Source organism: Bombina bombina, chromosome 10 (genome assembly GCF_027579735.1).
Source record: "Bombina bombina isolate aBomBom1 chromosome 10, aBomBom1.pri, whole genome shotgun sequence".
Taxonomy (NCBI): Eukaryota; Metazoa; Chordata; class Amphibia; order Anura; family Bombinatoridae; genus Bombina; species Bombina bombina.
In genome coordinates this window covers 81995804-82012224 of record NC_069508.1, presented here as the reverse complement: position 1 = coordinate 82012224, position 16421 = coordinate 81995804, and the positions used below count along the sequence as shown (strand labels likewise).

Here is a 16421-nt window from a genome sequence, read left to right as displayed (position 1 = left end):
GAGATAAAACACTTCTGGAATAACTACAGGAGATTTAAAAACCTTATTTAAACGTTTAGATTTAGTATCAAGAGGACCAGATTCCTCTATTTCTAATGCAATTAAGACTTCTTTAAGTAAAGAACAAATAAATTCCATTTTGAATAAATATGAAGATTTATCAGCATCAACCTCTGAAACAGAATCCTCTGAACCAGAGGAATCATTATCAGAATCAGAATGATGATGTTCATTTAAAAATTCATCTGAAAAATGAGAAGTTTTAAAAGACCTTTTACGTTTACTAGAAGGAGGAATAACAGACATAGCCTTCTTAATGGATTTAGAAACAAAATCTCTTATGTTAACAGGAACACTCTGAGTATTAGATGTTGATGGAACAGCAACAGGTAATGTAACATTACTAAAGGAAATATTATCTGCATTAACAAGTTTGTCATGACATTCATTACAAACAACAGCTGGAGGAACAGATACCACAAGTTTACAGCAAATACACTTAACTTTGGTAGATCCAGCATCAGGCAGCGATTTTCCAGAAGTATCTTCTGATTCAGGGTCAATCTGAGACATCTTGCAATATGTAATAGAAAAAACAACATATAAAGCAAAATTGATCAAATTCCTTAAATGACAGTTTCAGGAATGGGAAAAAATGCCAGTGAACAAGCTTCTAGCAACCAGAAGCAAATAAACAATGAGACTTAAATAATGTGAAGACAATAATGACGTCCATATTTTTTAGCGCCAAAAAAAAGACGCCCACATTATTTGGCGCCTAAATGCTCTTAGCGCCAAATATGACGCCACATCCGGTAACGCTGACACTTTTGGCGCAAAAACGTCAAAAATTATGCAACTTCCGGTGACAAGTATGACGCCGGAAATAACAAAGAAATTTTTTTGCGCCAAAAAAGTCTGCTCCAAGAATGACGCAATAAAATGAAGCATTTTCAGCCCCCGCGAACCTAACAGCCCACAGGGAAAAAAGTCAAATTTTAAGGTAAGAAAAAAATTGATTATTCAAATGCATTATCCCAAATAATGAAACTGACTGTCTGAAATAAGGAATATTGAACATCCTGAATCAAGGCAAATAAATGTTTAAACACAAATATTTAGAACTTTATATAAAAGTGCCCAACCATAGCTTAGAGTGTCACAAAAATAAGACTTACTTACCTCAGGACACTCATCTACATGTAGTAGAAAGCCAAACCAATACTGAAACGAGAATCAGTAGAGGTAATGGTATATATAAGAGTATATCGTCGATCTGAAAAGGGAGGTAAGAGATGAATCTCTACGACCGATAACAGAGAACCTATGAAATAGACCCCGTAGAAGGAGATCATTGAATTCAAATAGGCAATACTCTCCTCACATCCCTCTGACATTCACTGCACGCTGAGAGGAAAACCGGGCTCCAACCTGCTGCGGAGCGCATATCAACGTAGAATCTAGCACAAACTTACTTCACCACCTCCACGGGAGGCAAAGTTTGTAAAACTGATTTGTGGGTGTGGTGAGGGGTGTATTTATAGGCATTTTGAGGTTTGGGAAACTTTGCCCCTCCTGGCAGGAATGTATATCCCATACGTCACTAGCTCATGGACTCTTGCTAATTACATGAAAGAAATCTTCCTATCTTGAGGGCAGATGAACAGTTAAAAAGTGTAGTAGATAAAGGGTGCCGTTTTGTATCTAAGCAGAATATTACACTTGGTAATATGATATCACCAAGTGTTCTGAGGAAACCAAAGAAAGAAAGCAGTTGGCTAAAATGCAAAGGCCACTATAGATGTTGTACCCGGAGTTGCACAGCCTGTGACTTTGTCCATATCAGTAAGGTGTTCCTGCCCACTAATACCCAGAAAGTGTACAATTGCAATTATTGCACTAACTGTAGATCAGAGTATGCAATTTACATGATACAGTGCACTATTTGTAACAAACAGTACATAGGGTGTAGGTCACGTGAGACAAGGGTCAGGATAAGGGAACACCTGAATTATATTGATAAGGGAAGGACAACCACTGGAGCAGCCAAACATTTAATTTATGAGCATCATTGTGAAACCAATACATTGAATTGGATGATTATTGACATCATCCCTAGGAAACCTAGGGGTAGTGATAGGGTCCAGGAATTGTATAGAAAAGAGGCCTATTGGATTTTCACGCTTAAGATGTGTAAACCGCATGGTATGAATATAGAGGGTGATGTTATCAACCTCTGGCAGTAATATAGAAACTGGTTTTGTAGCCAGCTTTCTTATGGTGGGATTGACAATTAAACCATCTTGAAACAAACTAGACTAGTTAATATCTCAATTCGCTTAGTTGTGTTTTTTCAATAACACTAGTTGCTTGTAGTAGAAATATTAAAACTAATCCATATTAGTACTATTCGTTGCCTGGTATAATAGCCGGACACATCCTCCATATGGATTATTCATATATATTGGGAGGGACACAGCAAATAAGTTCTAGTGGGTTATATACATACTGTATATATATATATATATATATATATATATATATATATATATATATATATATATATATATATACACACACACACACACATACTGTATATACATATATACACATATATACAGTATATATATACAGGGAGTGCAGAATTATTAGGCAAATTAGTATTTTGACCACATCATCCTCTTTATGCATGTTGTCTTACTCCAAGCTGTATAGGCTCGAAAGCCTACTACCAATTAAGCATATTAGGTGATGTGCATCTCTGTAATGAGAAGGGGTGTGGTCTAATGACATCAACACCCTATATCAGGTGTGCATAATTATTAGGCAACTTCCTTTCCTTTGGCAAAATGGGTAAAAAGAAGGACTTGACAGGCTCAGAAAAGTAAAAAATAATGAGATATCTTGCACAGGGATGCAGCACTCTTAAAATTGCAAAGCTTCTGAAGCGTGATCATCGAACAATCAAGCGTTTCATTCAAAATAGTCAACAGGGTCGCAAGAAGTGTGTGGAAAAACCAAGGCGCAAAATAACTGCCCATGAACTGAGAAAAGTCAAGCGTGCAGCTGCCAAGATGCCACTTGCCACCAGTTTGGCCATATTTCAGAGCTGCAACATCACTGGAGTGCCCAAAAGCACAAGGTGTGCAATACTCAGAGACATGGCCAAGGTAAGAAAGGCTGAAAGACGACCACCACTGAACAAGACACACAAGCTGAAACGTCAAGACTGGGCCAAGAAATATCTCAAGACTGATTTTTCTAAGGTTTTATGGACTGATGAAATGAGAGTGAGTCTTGATGGGCCAGATGGATGGGCTCGTGGCTGGATTGGTAAAGGGCAGAGAGCTCCAGTCCGACTCAGACGCCAGCAAGGTGGAGGTGGAGTACTGGTTTGGGCTGGTATCATCAAAGATGAGCTTGTGGGGCCTTTTCGGGTTGAGGATGGAGTCAAGCTCAACTCCCAGTCCTACTGCCAGTTTCTGGAAGACACCTTCTTAAAGCAGTGGTACAGGAAGAAGTCTGCATCCTTCAAGAAAAACATGATTTTCATGCAGGACAATGCTCCATCACACGCGTCCAAGTACTCCACAGCGTGGCTGGCAAGAAAGGGTATAAAAGAAGAAAATCTAATGACATGGCCTCCTTGTTCACCTGATCTGAACCCCATTGAGAACCTGTGGTCCATCATCAAATGTGAGATTTACAAGGAGGGAAAACAGTACACCTCTCTGAACAGTGTCTGGGAGGCTGTGGTTGCTGCTGCACGCAATGTTGATGGTGAACAGATCAAAACACTGACAGAATCCATGGATGGCAGGCTTTTGAGTGTCATTGCAAAGAAAGGTGGCTATATTGGTCACTGATTTGTTTTTGTTTTGTTTTTGAATGTCAGAAATGTATATTTGTAAATGTTGAGATGTTATATTGGTTTCACTGGTAAAAATAAATAATTGAAATGGGTATATATTTGTTTTTTGTTAAGTTGCCTAATAATTATGCACAGTAATAGTCACCTGCACACACAGATATCCCCCTAAAATAGCTATAACTAAAAACATACTAAAAACTACTTCCAAAACTATTCAGCTTTGATATTAATGAGTTTTTTGGGTTCATTGAGAACATGGTTGTTGTTCGATAATAAAAAAAAAAAAATTAATCCTCAAAAATACAACTTGCCTAATAATTCTGCACTCCCTGTGTATATATATATATATATATATATATATATATATATATATATATATATATATATATATATATATTATCAAGAAATAAATACGGGAGAGAAGCAATTGCTATGGGCTAGTGAAGCGAAGGATGCCGTAATCGGCCCTTATATAGCTTATAAATAAATGTGGTGCAGACCCTTATATAGTAATGTATAGTGAGACATAACAAGAGAACTCATCCTGGAAAGTAGCCAGGTTGAAAAAAAGACAGGGAAACAGCACTCTTTTAAAGTAATCAGTATTTTTTACTAGCACAATATAATATACATAAATGGTAAAGGAGATGGCATACGGGTGTCCTCCCTCCGCCTTGGCACTGCAAGGATAGGCAGAATCCACCGTGTGTGAAAATACAGAATCTGATTGCAACAAAAATATATTACAAAGAAACAATACTATAGGACCTATCGAGTCCAATAGACAAAACCTGACCGGTCAGGGGATGTGCGAAACAAATTGCCCAAAAATTGTAAATGCAGCAAGATGCAGAGCTGGCTAAAGTAAAGCCTGTCACACTTCCTACACCCGGCTGCACACAGCACCCCTGTGAAGAGGTAATTGCTGGGCAGGTAAAACGGAATGTGGGATCTAAGAAAGTAATGACAGCCTTATGACAAGCGGAATATGATAATCAGGCATACCTTGCAATATGTACAATATAGAAAATATATACAGAGGGAAAGTGTGTACCAAAGATCAACTACTCCCTGCTGCATCCGACACCTCTCTCAGGAGGTATGACAGGTCGGGCAGGTAGTGCAATGGGATCTAAGTGATCAAATGGAGACACGCCCTCGGGATATGTACATGGGTTATTGAGCCATACATTTCAATCTTCATATGGAAATGACATAAGTAAACACAGACACAAGGCATAGGTTAGTGTCTGAAATGACCAATTGACACATTAAAGCAAACAGCGTTAGTATATGCTATGCAGAGAAGCAAAAGAATATGTTAGTACTCAGCATGCATCCATCCATTTGTTATTAGATGAGCTATGATCCTTGTAAGTTCTTAAGGAGAGCCGTGCCCCCTCTCGACAGAGTGGCGTTTGCCAGGTGTGAAAGTTCACGCACATAAGCCAGAGCTGGTTAGTACAGTTAGCGGCAAGGAATCTAATAACAGTAAGGAACCATACGACCTGTTGGATTCAGTGGTTTGTCGGCCGTGCCAGGTTGCTGTTAGTCCATGACAAAAAATGCCAGAAGTTTATCCGGACTTTGCTTTTGAATGTGGCTGTTGAGTAACCGCTGGGCTTGTTGTAAGTTCTTTACTTTGAAATCCTCACACGCACATCACGTGATCCGGTCGGCTGGACCTATGCCGGCGCGCGTTTCACCCGTGCGTCCAAGTTGCTTTACGGGCTTCGTCAGGGCGTAATATCCATGGTGCACTTGTCACCGTATTTATACAAAGTATGGTTAGCGCCTCTACTGACGGGTGAAAATATTACAGGTAAATACAAAGTGTCAAAACTTAAGAAAAAACACAAACTGTCTATTTTTAAATTTAGAGTAGCAAAAGTGCTCACTCTACTTTATGTTGCATATTTACAAAAGAATAAAAGTTGACTTTATTAATGTTGCAAAGGGAGGCGAAGAATTTATGGAAGGCTGGAATTCCAGCCTCTCAGACTGTTCCATCATTTTGATGAAAAAAATGGTAATTCGTAACAAAGAAAGGTTAGAGAAAACCATTACGCAGGCTGAGGAATCACTAAAACTGGTTAATACCTTTTCAACCAATACAAACTTTGTTAAACTAAATGAGGAAATAAAGGAACAGATATCAAGGTTACAAAATGACATCAAACTTAGAAAAGGTAGGAAATTCTCGAGAGATAATGATGATTATAAAAACAAAAAAGTATATAATTATCTGCCAGTAAGAAGTTCTTATGATTCGGGTACTGATGGATCAGACATAGAATCTGAGCACCGCAGATCTACCCGTAGGAACTCACAGTCTTTTTTAGGAGAAGGAGGAGAGGGGGAAGAAAAAGGAGGAGGGAAGATAGCAGGTACACATTCAGAAGAGAGGAGGTATCCCTCCAGACAACGACGGCAACGGAGTTACGACCAGAACCAAGCGAACTACCCTCGGGGCAGATCGCGAGGGTTCCGGGGTCGAAGGGGATATTAAATAATTCTGAAGAGGGTCTTCAGATAATCAATTTATCCTCCTTCAAATTGAATCTCATGCATATAGAGGTTTTAAAAAAAGGACTAACATTTTGTCCTACCAATTCACTTAACAAGTTTAAGTTTATTAAAGATCTACATCTATTTGCACGTCGTGTCGTACTGTCGCAGATTATGAAAGGTAAAAGCAGACACCTTGTGGAAGATGTTTCTCTGGACAGAGAAGACTCATCCAGCATACAAAACCTTCAGAGTCTATTGGCAGATAGTGAAGGTAGTCAATATGTTCCCTCACAGATGGAGAATTCCATCCAGTATGAGAGGTTTCATTCAAATTTTAAGGCAAAATCCAAATACATGCCACAGCTATCTATGGTACCTGCTGTGAACATCTTCGTCAGAGAAGTTGAAAAACAAATTTCAGGACTACCCTTCACAGGATTGGTCAATGACAATCTAACAAAATCTGAAAGAAAGGCACTAAATCAGCTTATGAATGCCAAGGGCTTTGTAATAAAACCCGCGGATAAGGGTGGGAACCTGGTCCTCTGGGACGAAAACATGTATGTATTGGAGGTTAAACGCCAACTCTTGGATAAAACATTCTACAAGGGTTTAACGTTTAACCCTATCCCTACATTACAATTTGAACTCTTTAACATTCTAAAAGAAGCCAAGAGTAAAGACATCATAACCTCCACTGAATTTAAATACTTGTATCCAGAACATCCGGTGATGCATGTATTTTACTGCATCCCGAAGATCCACAAAAATGCCAATCATCCACCAGGCAGACCAATCGTGGCAGGCATTGGCAGCCTCACTGAGAATCTGGGCAATTATGTGGACTCCTTTCTTAGACCATCCCTCAACACCTTACCATCCTTTATCATGGACACCTCGGATTTCCTAAGGAAGATTGACAGATTGGTGATTCCAGACAACGCCATTCTTGTCACTCTTGACGTGGAGGGATTGTATTCATCAATCCCCCACGAGATAGGACTAAGGGCCTGCAAGCACTTTCTATCGATGAGAGGTATGAGCGCAATGCAACACACAGATTTTGTAATCGAACTGCTAAAATTTACACTCACCAATAATATATTCATGTTCGACAATAAGATATATTCCCAACAACAGGGAACAGCAATGGGAGCTACATGTGCTCCCACTTATGCATGCCTCCATCTAGGCATCTGGGAGATGGAAGATGTATACCAGAATTCCCTCTTTGAAGACAACATCCACATATGGTTACGATATGTGGATGATGTCTTCCTCATCTGGGAAGGCTCGGAGCATGATTTGAAAGAATTTGTTAATTCTTTAAACAACAATAAGAGTAACATCTCACTTACCTTACAGTTTAGTAAGGAAGAAATATCCTTTTTGGATATAAACGTGAAGATCAAAGATGGCTATCTGGTGACAGAAAATTATCGCAAAAGCACTGCCACCAATAGCCTACTCCACGCTTCAAGTCGCCATCCAAGCCACCTAAAAAGAGGCATCCCCAAGGGCCAATTCCTCAGGCTACGCCGGAATTGTTCCACAAAAGGGAAATACTATCAACATGCGGCTGAAATGGAAAAACGTTTTTTGAATAGAGGATATTCAAAGAGGATAGTAAAACAAGCCCTAACTGGTGCGGCCCATTTGAATAGAGACAGTCTTCTTGTGCCCAAAGATAAGATTGGCGAATCAAAGATTAGATTGGTCACTGAATATAATTGCCACTGGACATCACTAAAACAAATCCTGGCACAAAATTGGCACACTCTACTTAGCGATGAAGCTGTATCTCGTGATGTTGGGGATTTTCCAAACATCACAGCCAAAAGGGCTCCAAATCTAAAAGACAAATTGGTAAAAAGCCAATATCTGTCAGTTCCTAAACAACAGAATTGGCTGTCTAAACATAGATCTTATGGCAACCATCCCTGTGGCAAATGTGTTGCATGCAAGTTTATGCTTAAGACTAAACAATTTGCAACACATACAGGCAAAACCTACACTCTAAAACACTTTGTGAATTGTAACACGGAAGGGGTTGTTTACCTCCTTTCGTGTAGCTGCCCGCGGTACTACGTGGGAAAAACGAGAAGGGCCATAAAAGACCGGATAACAGAGCACCGGGATGATGTCAAATACAAAAACCAGAAAAGTAATGTGGCCAAACATTATGAACTCATGCATGATAGCAATCCTGACTCTCTCTCTTTTATTGGAATAGATAGGGGAATTACCAATAATAGAGGAGGGGATAATGATAGAATTCTCCTCCAAAAGGAATGCAGGTGGATCTCTATTCTGGGTACACAGCTTCCTGCAGGCCTTAATGATAAATTGGATATGGCCTGTTTTTTGTAAATAAATTCGTTCTCTAGGGTCTTGTACGCTATTAAGTTTAACTAAGTAAACCTTCAACAAATTGAAGGTTGCAACATTAATATAGTCAACTTTTATTCTTTTGTAAATATGCAACATAAAGTAGAGTGAGCACTTTTGCTACTCTAAATTTAAAAATAGACAGTTTGTGTTTTTTCTTAAGTTTTGACACTTTGTATTTACCTGTAATATTTTCACCCGTCAGTAGAGGCGCTAACCATACTTTGTATAAATACGGTGACAAGTGCACCATGGATATTACGCCCTGACGAAGCCCGTAAAGCAACTTGGACGCACGGGTGAAACGCGCGTCGGCATAGGTACAGCCGACCGGATCACGTGATGTGCGTGTGAGGATTTCAAAGTAAAGAACTTACAACAAGCCCAGCGGTTACTCAACCGCCACATTCAAAAGCAAAGTCCGGATAAACTTCTGGCATTTTTTGTCATGGACTAACAGCAACCTGGCACGGCCGACAAACCACTGAATCCAACAGGTCGTATGGTTCCTTACTGTTATTAGATTCCTTGCCGCTAACTGTACTAACCAGCTCTGGCTTATGTGCGTGAACTTTCGCACCTGGCAAACGCCACTCTGTCGAGAGGGGGCACGGCTCTCCTTAAGAACTTACAAGGATCATAGCTCATCTAATAACAAATGGATGGATGCATGCTGAGTACTAACATATTCTTTTGCTTCTCTGCATAGCATATACTAACGCTGTTTGCTTTAATGTGTCAATTGGTCATTTCAGACACTAACCTATGCCTTGTGTCTGTGTTTACTTATGTCATTTCCATATGAAGATTGAAATGTATGGCTCAATAACCCATGTACATATCCTGAGGGCGTGTCTCCATTTGATCACTTAGATCCCATTACACTACCTGCCCGACCTGTCATACCTCCTGAGAGAGGTGTCGGATGCAGCAGGGAGTAGTTGATCTTTGGTACACACTTTCCCTCTGTATATATTTTCTATATTGTACATATTGCAAGGTATGCCTGATTATCATATTCCGCTTGTCATAAGGCTGTCATTACTTTCTTAGATCCCACATTCCGTTTTACCTGCCCAGCAATTACCTCTTCACAGGGGTGCTGTGTGCAGCCGGGTGTAGGAAGTGTGACAGGCTTTACTTTAGCCAGCTCTGCATCTTGCTGCATTTACAATTTTTGGGCAATTTGTTTCGCACATCCCCTGACCGGTCAGGTTTTGTCTATTGGACTCGATAGGTCCTATAGTATTGTTTCTTTGTAATATATTTTTGTTGCAATCAGATTCTGTATTTTCACACACGGTGGATTCTGCCTATCCTTGCAGTGCCAAGGCGGAGGGAGGACACCCGTATGCCATCTCCTTTACCATTTATGTATATTATATTGTGCTAGTAAAAAATACTGATTACTTTAAAAGAGTGCTGTTTCCCTGTCTTTTTTTCAACCTGGCTACTTTCCAGGATGAGTTCTCTTGTTATGTCTCACTATACATATATATATATATATATATATATATATATATATATATATATATATATATATATATATCTACATATACACACACACACATATACATATATATATATATATATATATATATATACACACATATATATATATATATATATCTACATATATATCTACATATACACATATATATATATCTACATATATATCTACATATACACATATATATATATATATATATATATATATATAGTTGAGTTTCAGAGTTCAGCGCACATAGAATGGAGAAAAACAAAAACAAACTATGGTGCAGTATGTCAGTACTAAGCAATCAAAAACTAAAAGTGAGATTTAAATGTGCTCACCTTGTTTAACCTCAAACATGTGAGGTATGTTGGAAGCATGGAGGGGATATAATCCCTATCTGTGGTAAAGATGTTTCCAGCTGGTATGCAGAAACTTTTAGCAGGTGGAAATCTTGATATCCCTGGAGTAGAAATATGTTGGTATTTCAGACAAACTTCTCATCTCTGGAGTTAGGTAGAGACACTAATTCTTTTTGCTGGGTTTCTTTCCTTGTTGCTGTTTATTTCTTTTCCCCTTCTTTATACTTGAAAGGCTTCTCCTCTCTGGAGTATGGTATAAACTTTATGTATGCAAACCAATTAGTGCTCAGTTTACATACTATGAGATCAATTGTGGATATTAATTGCAGCACTCATGAGATGTGTATAAATGATGCTTGCAAGGACACAAAGTGAAATTTGAAATAAAAACACTTTTATTTTCCAATATCCAATAAAAAATGATAAACATAAATCCTCTTTAATAATAGTCCAGATCAGGGACAGAATAGGTGAGCAGATGAAATATAGTATATTTCTTTAAATCCGGTAGTGAGTTTTTTTTTATCAGGGCTGGTGCAAAAACAGCTAGCTGATAAAAGTTAGTGATATTGTGGTATAGGATGCTGTAAGTACAGCTGAAAGTAAATTCCTTGTGGTGGTTTTGAGCTCTGAAAAGCTCCCAGAGTTTAGGTGGATAAGTTGGTGTTTATGGTGGAAAACCATAATAAATAGTTACATGAACTGCTGTAAATACAGCTAGATGATGATTCCTTGTGGTTTTTTGAGCTCTAGATAGCTTACAATATCCGGATGGATGTGGATTCTTAAGCCTGTCAGTGACAGGGTCCGTTGTTGAAGTGTTTGAAGCTTGGTCTCCCTGGACAGGAAGTGACGTCAGAAGTGGGCTTGCCCTTACGCGTTTTGTGAATTACATTCACTTCATCAGATAGTGATAAAAAAAACTAACTACCGGATTTAAAGAAATATACTATATTTCATCTGCTGACCTATTCTGTCCCTGATCTGGACTATTATTAAAGAGCATTTCTGTTTATCATTTTTTATTGGACATTGGAAAATAAAAGTGTTTTTATTTTAAATTTCACTTTGTGTCCTTGCAAGCATCATTTATACACACCTCATGAGTGCTGCAATTAATATCCACAAATGATCTCATAGTATGTAAACTGAGCACTAATTGGTTTGCATACATAAAGTTTATACCATACTCCAGAGAGGAGAAGCCTTTCAAGTATAAAGAAGGGGAAAAGAAATATACAGCAACAAGGAAAGAAATCCAGCAAAAAAGAATTAAAGTGTCTCTACCTAACTCCAGAGAGGAGAAGTTTGTCTGAAATACCAACATATTTCTACTCCAGGGATATCAAGATTTCCACCTGCTAAAAGTTTCTGCATACCAGCTGGAAACATCTTTACCACAGATAGGGATTACATTCCCTCCATGCTTCCAACATACCTCACATGTTTGAGGTTAAACAAGGTGAGCACGTTTAAATCTCACTTTTAGTTTTTGATTGCCTAGTACTGACATACTGCACCATAATTTGGTTTTGTTTTTCTCCATTCTATGTGCGCTGAACTCTGAAACTCAACTCCATACCTTTTTCCTTCACATTCCATTTGATGATAGTGGAATATTCAGAAACTAGCTGCCATTGAAATATATCAGGAGCAACTATTTAGAGCAAAATAACCATTTGCAACGTACACAGCGCAGATCAAGAAACACCCAAGCAACACTTTCTAAATATATATATATTAAATAAATTTTCACTGGACTTAATATTGCTGGTGATAGAAGAAGTTACAAGACTATTAGAGATCAACAGAACAGAATTTAAAAAGTATGAAGAAATACATCAGGGCAAACTGGAAGCAGAGCAGGATAAGAATTTGATTAACAAACTAAATGAGGAGGTGGACAGATACGAGAATGAACTTATTACCTTTAAAAATAGAAAAATAGAGGATGTTACCAACAATTATAAAAATAAAATGGTGTACAGGTGGCAATTGAGCCCTGAGGAACGTACACAATATCGTATGAACCGACCATGGAGACAGAGGTATAATAGGAGAAGACCAGTAGGTACTGTGGATACATCAGGCAATAGTTCAGACTCAGACAAAATTACTATAACCATAACACCACAGGATGCCAGCAGATCAGGAATGGTTACTCATTCAAAAAACTAGGAAGGCGGAGGATGTATACCAGGATGGGGGGGGGGGTCACCGGCAGATCCCCAAGAGAACTCCGGAGGGGGATTAGGACACAAACCTAATAATCCATTTATGTGAACATATCCTAAACTGTGATGAAATAAGTGTTCTTAACAAATGACTCTCTTTTATACCCTCCACAAATAAAGATTAATTTGATCTTTTTATTGATATACAAAAGTTTACAAGAAAACTGTGATTAAAGGAATTATTTAAGGACCAACTTGAAACTACAGAAGAGATAACATTCAAGAAGAAAGGATCTTTTGAACCTCAGAGCAATAATGTATCCATAAAAACATTCTCTCGGTTAATGATACAAAAGACCAAGGATCCTAACACCAGAATTGGGAACTATAGAAATAACCTTTCTAAAAAAGGAAGGGAAGCTATCAAGACCTTACAGAGTGACAATACAATAGTCCTACAGGAAACAGACAAGGGTGGAGCTATTGTTCTACTAAATTATAATAACTACAGGGATGAAGTAATGCGACAGCTGAATGATCAAGCCACATACAAAAGACTAAGAGGTGACCCTACTACACAATTCAAGAAACAATTGGATGATTTAATCAATGATCTTATAACAAGTAACAACATTGATCAAGACCTAGGGGCATACATGATAACAGACTATCTAATAATACCAGTTCTGTATATGCCCCCTAAAGTACACAAGAGCTTGGAAACTCCACCGGGCAGACCCATCGTTTCTGCAATAGGGTCACTGCTTCAACCTGTGGTTACATATCTGGATAGGATATTACAGCCCATAGTACGAAATACTGCATCAATCCTTCTGGATTCAACTAGTATGATACAGCTCTTACGGAAACAGCCAGAAATGGATGAAGAAGTAATACTGGCCACACTTGATGTTACATCATTGTATACCGTTATCCCTCATGAAGAGGGTATCAGGGCTGTAAAGAATCATTTGATGAGGTATCCTTATACTGGACCCACTATTGATGTATTATTAGAACTTCTTAGAGTTTGCCTATAATTAAATTATTTCCGCTTTGAGAAAGATTACTATCTGCAGATTGCTGGAACGGCTATGGGGTCCAACGTTGACCCAGCCTATGCAAATCTGTTTATGGCGGAATTGGAGACTACAGGCACAAACCTATTTGAGGATGAGAGAATAATCCTATTTCGTAGATACATCAACGATCTGTTCCTAATGTGGATGGGAACAGAGGATGGACTTCAAAAATGGATGGAGGATCTAAATGACATACATCCAACAGTGAAATTCAAACCATCGTACAATAGGAATACTGTGGATTTCCTTGACCTTAGGATATACAAAGAAAAGAACAAAATCTGTACTACACTGTATACAAAGACCACAAATAAAAACTCATTACTGCATGCAACGAGCTGCCATCTTCCCAGTCTGAAAAGAGCATTACCAATATCCCAGTACAAAAGAACGATCAGAAACAACAAAGACTTTAATCTGAAGAATAAACAACTTCTGGACATGGAAAACAAATTTGCCATAAGGGGCTACCAGAGGGGATTACTGAAATAATGTAAAGAACAGATCTTGTACCTTACCCAAGAGGAAGCGCTGAAATCAAGGGAATACACAAAGGATGATAGTAGAATGACTTTCAGTACCACCTTTACCCTGAGAAAAAATTATCTCATTAAGACCATGAGAGAAAACTGGACTTTGCTAACCACAGATAAATATTTACCTCTACAGAATACTGATCCACCTAGAGTGGGATATCGCAGAGCACATTCCTTGAGAGATCAACTAATTTAAACTGATCCCAGGAATTGTTACATTAAAGACACTTGGTTACAAAACAAACCAGGATGTTACAGATGCCTAGGCTGTACCACATGTGGTGGTCTAACAACAGGGAACAGCTTTAATCATCCATATGGCACAAATAAATTCCCTATAAAATATAGGGTTACATGTACGACCAAATTCATCATATATCTGTTCCACTGCATTTGTGGTCTATTTTATGTAGGTAAGACTGTTGACGATCTCAGGACGAGGATGGCAAATCACCGATCTGCAATTAGAAAAGCAATAGACAAGGGTGATTCTGACCAGCCAGTGGCGAGGCACTTCACCCAAGCAAAGCATAGTACACGAGATCTAAAGTACATAATTATAGACCACATACCCCCACTAACACGAGGAGGGGACAGAGGAAATCTTCTACTGCAGCGAGAAGCTAGATGGACATATACTCTGGGGACCATGACACCACAGGGATTGAACGTACATTTAGATTGGCACTGTTTTTTATAGCCAATCTCTGTGTGTGCCTCTTATAACCAATCTCTGTATTTTTGTAACCAGTTATTGCTATGGTTTTGTATCCAATTTTTTGCTCTTTTGAACAATTCATGTGTTCCCCATATGGTATTTACAGCGCCCTCCCTTATCTGGTTTTCCCTTAGGGTATTAATATCAACACAGTAGTATAGGGCATACTTGTATCCTGAATAAGACAGTGTAAAACAAAGCAAAGATGTTGGAAATCTTTATACTTTTATAACATTAGTGTTTAGCTGCAACCACAGATTGCTATGACTTTTACTAATAGGTTGCATATGGAATTTCCTGCAGGGCATTGCATAGATTTTGTCTTGTACAAATTACGTCAATTGTGTTCTCTTGCCATATTGTTGTCACTTTCAACCCTCAGGGGGTGGATCTACTTCCGGTAACGCAGTCGGCAGCGCTGCATTGGGATACGAAGGGTTTCTATATATTGGGTGAGTACACTGTTTGGATATGTATGTGTGTTTAATAACTGGGGCAGCCCCGAAACATCACAAATTAAAAATATTAAGGACGGATAAGACCCAGTGAGTGCCTTCTTTCTCTTCTTTTCTACTGTATTACTATTTGGAGTGCACCCTGGGCACTACGGGCAGAACAAATCCTTTACCTGGAGTGCTTTACTCCTTGCTGTATCTATCTATCTATCTATATATACATATTTTATATATATATATATATATATATATATATATATATATATATATATATATATATATATATATATATATACACACACATATATTGAGCTTGCATTGTGTGGCTGTGTAAGGGATTCAGGTGTTGGAAAGGACCTTGACGTGGTGCCTGAGCTTGTCCCATTTGGCCAGATGTGTTGACTAACCTTTCCATTTTAAATCTTAGCTGTGAGCTAGCTGGTGAGTGCTGGGTTTCCTTTATGTGTTTATATATATATATATATATATATATATATATATATATATATATATATACACAGATAAAAGTGCACTCACAGGAACGAACAACTGGCTCAATACCATTGTTAGCCTGTTCTATGGCGATTTACCACCTGGGTGCAACTTTTTAGCCAGTAATGCTTTTCACAGAGTGGAACTTTCCTGTAGTATATCAGTCTGATCCCGCCTATTACGGTCAGTCCAGAGCCGAAATACCAGACAATTCCTCTCTGAACAAGGAACACAGCAACCCCAGACGATCGTTTCGGCCTTCATTGGGCCTCGTCAGTGAGGTGTAGCCATATTCCTCTAAGCACACTGAGCAAGGAGTCCACGTCTGGTTGCCCCTTTT

At 38.6% G+C, this 16421-nt stretch overlaps 1 protein-coding gene across 1 annotated transcript in view; it reads right to left on the bottom strand.

Moving 5' to 3' along the window:
• LOC128640804 (protein PRRC2C) overlaps positions 1-16421 on the bottom strand; it is a 1245292-nt gene that overhangs the window by 422735 nt on the left and 806136 nt on the right. The window lies entirely within an intron of this gene.